At 41.7% G+C, this 3,103-nt stretch overlaps 1 long non-coding RNA gene across 1 annotated transcript; it reads left to right on the top strand.

The window, feature by feature from the left end:
* The first annotated feature begins 1,434 nt into the window (after nucleotides 1-1,434).
* On the top strand, nucleotides 1,435-2,746 carry LOC138680828 (uncharacterized). The gene is made up of 3 exons (XR_011321791.1): nucleotides 1,435-1,582; nucleotides 1,969-2,268; nucleotides 2,646-2,746. It is a non-coding gene; the product is annotated as an uncharacterized lncRNA (long non-coding RNA).
* Nucleotides 2,747-3,103: the final 357 nt, after the last annotated feature.

Raw genomic sequence — 3,103 nt, forward strand, 5'->3', positions numbered from 1 at the left:
GCGTGTGGTTCTCTTTGAGCTCGGGGACCAATGTCTCAAATTCCGATTTTTTCCTACACGGGTGCTTTGATTTTCTTCGCCCCCTTCTATGCTGCTTTCTCTGTCGCTTGTGTCCGTTGATAAAAAATCACTATTTATACTGGTGCCTGCTCCATTGTTAGTCAAACCCTCCCCTTTGTCTGTTGTTTTAGTATAAGTCCTTCTATTACCTTGATGTATCCATTTATACATTCTCTGTTTCTCCATATCTAGTTTATCTCGTTGAAACTTATTCTTCTTACCCTTGATAATTTCTTTTTCGTATTTATCTATGATTTCTTTCAAATGGGTTTTAAATGGTTCTACTTGGGTCCTGCTGTCAAAAGTCTCTAAGTCCCTTTCTTTTTTATGTATATCTTCTTTGATTTTTGTTGACATCAATTTGTCTTGTTCAATCAGCATATCAATAATAATATATGAACATCTCTGCAGACCATTCTCCCATGTGGTTTTGAACTCTTGTTCTACTTCCCAGGCTGGGAATATCTGGACCCTAAGGCCCCGTGGTATCAATCCTAGTTTTTTATACTCCATCAAGCTTGTCATGTTCCACCAGGTTTTAGTCAGTTTTTTATGTAAATTGATTAATTCCTGGGTTAAGTTATGAAATTCCCCATCTTGTGTGCTGCTGCCACTAGCCCCCATGCCATCTCCAGATCCAAAAATATCTTTCATCTGCTCCTGCCAAGCTGCTTCTCTAGCCTTCAAATCCATAATATCAAGCCCTGATGTGCCTCCACTGATAGAAAAAACTCTTCACCACAAAGAGTCCACGCCTATTTACAAAAACACACCTAGTTCAGTGGGCACCATCCAGAATAACACATATGAATCAAGTGGGTTCACTACCGGGCATGTAAAAATGTACCTCAGAGTTTACAAGAAAGAAAAAAGCACATGTCCACTATGGTTGGAACTCCACAAAAGAATTTTTGTTTGTAATAAAGTATCAAATTTTATTTCTACAAGGAAATGCTACACACAATTTAAAAACAGTTAAAATTACTCCAACGAGTAAAAAACTCCAACTTAAAAAACAACGATTCATTTGAAATCAAAGAATCAGATAAAGGGGGGAACATAGTGCTATGGCCGAAGGACATGTACCTGCAGGAAGCGAGACGCCAACTGAATAGCGTCCAATACTACCAAAAATTACCATCAGATCCAACAGCAATTTTTAAAAAACAATTGGACAATTTGATTGCAGGTGCCTTCTCCTCAGGCACGATAAACAAGAGAGAACGGGACTACTTAACTACAGACCACCCAGTCATCCCAACTTTCTACTTGGTGCCTAAGGTACATAAGTCCACTGATAGGCCACCAGGGAGACCAATTATCTCTGGGTTGGGGGGCTTATATGAAAAACCATGTGCCTACCTGGATTTCTTTTTACAGCCGGTGGTAAAGTCTTTGGATTCTTATGTGCGTGACTCATCCCATTTGATCGAAATCTGTGGAGGCTTAGAAGTCCCCGATAAAGCGATTCTAGCAACTCTGGACGTGGAAGCGCTGTACACGAACATTGGACATGATTTGGGTATGATAACTACATCCTATTTTTTAAGTAAACAATCTACGGGAGACAGGGCCCATGATACTTTCATCTTACAATTACTCAAATTTGTCCTGGAGAAAAACTATTTTGTATTCGATAGGGAATACTACAAACAAACATCTGGTACAGCTATGGGGGCGAAGTGTGCGCCCTCATATGCGAATCTCTTTATGGGGTGGTGGGAGGAGACACATGTACAACAACTGGAGGACTTTTCCAAATATGTGATAAAATGGCTACGTTACATAGACGATATTGTCATCATATGGTCAGGGACAGTTGAGGGGTTGCACACCTTCATAGAGGGACTCAACAATAATGTTTGGAATATTAAATTGACATCCTGTTTTTCCACTACCTCTGTTGAGTTCCTAGATTTAAAACTGATGATAGACCAGAATCGGATCAGGACCACACTATTCCGGAAAAGGACAGCCACAAACAACCTCCTCCACTTTGAGAGTTTCCACCCGATGCACCTCAAAAAGGGAATCCCAAAAGGGCAATTCCTCAGACTACGGAGGAATTGCAGCCGCACAGAGGACTTCATTGAGGAATCCCGCCGTTTGACTGACAGATTTCGAGATCGAGGGTATCCTCGTAGGACTATATCAAAGGCCTTTGAGACATCAAGAGAGCGGACAAGGGAGGAAGCCCTGAAAGCGCGGGTAAGACCTGTTTCAAACACAATCAATGTAATCACCCAATATAACAACCAGTGGAGTGACATTTACCGTATATTAAATACAAATTGGGGCATTTTGAAAAGTGAACCGAAATTAAGGCCCTTCATTGGAGATCGACCAAAAGTGGTGGCAAGAAGGGCAAAAAATCTTAAAGACCATTTGTCCAATAGTCACTTTAGACGCCCAGCCACAAGATTAAGAACTAACCATTTGAATAGAGGCTCTTTCCCGTGTGGGAGCTGCTCAATCTGCCCCAAGATGATTGCTAGTATGGGGATTACAGTTAAACAACAACAAATACAGTCTAAGACATACTTTAATTGCCGCTCACGTAATGTTGTTTATGCCTTGGTCTGTAGTTGTGAAAAAATCTACGTCGGTCAGACAACACAGGAGATACGACGTAGGACACAGCAACATCTGTCCAATATAGCCACTGCAAGATCGGATAAAGCAAAAGGTAAAAACTTAACATCAGTGGCGGCACATTTTTTGGAAGCCCATGCGGGCTCAGGGGACTCTCTAAAGGTTATGGGTTTGGAAAAAGTCAACACCAATATCAGGGGTGGCAACATAACAGAAGAACTTTTACGTCGAGAAGCCGGATGGATCTTTGTTCTAGACAGCTTGGCACCCAATGGTCTGAACGAGGAGCTGTTATATTCTGGCTTCTATAAAAAGAAATGACCTCCACGGCTCCTCTTTCTGACCTTGGGTGAGGAGCTTCCACACATGACATATTCAACCCCTCTTCTTCCCCCCCCCCCCTCCCCCTCCCTCTCTTTTCCTTTTTTTTCCCTTGCTTTCTTATTTATTT

Source organism: Ranitomeya imitator, chromosome 5 (assembly GCF_032444005.1).
Source record: "Ranitomeya imitator isolate aRanImi1 chromosome 5, aRanImi1.pri, whole genome shotgun sequence".
Classification (NCBI taxonomy): Eukaryota; Metazoa; Chordata; class Amphibia; order Anura; family Dendrobatidae; genus Ranitomeya; species Ranitomeya imitator.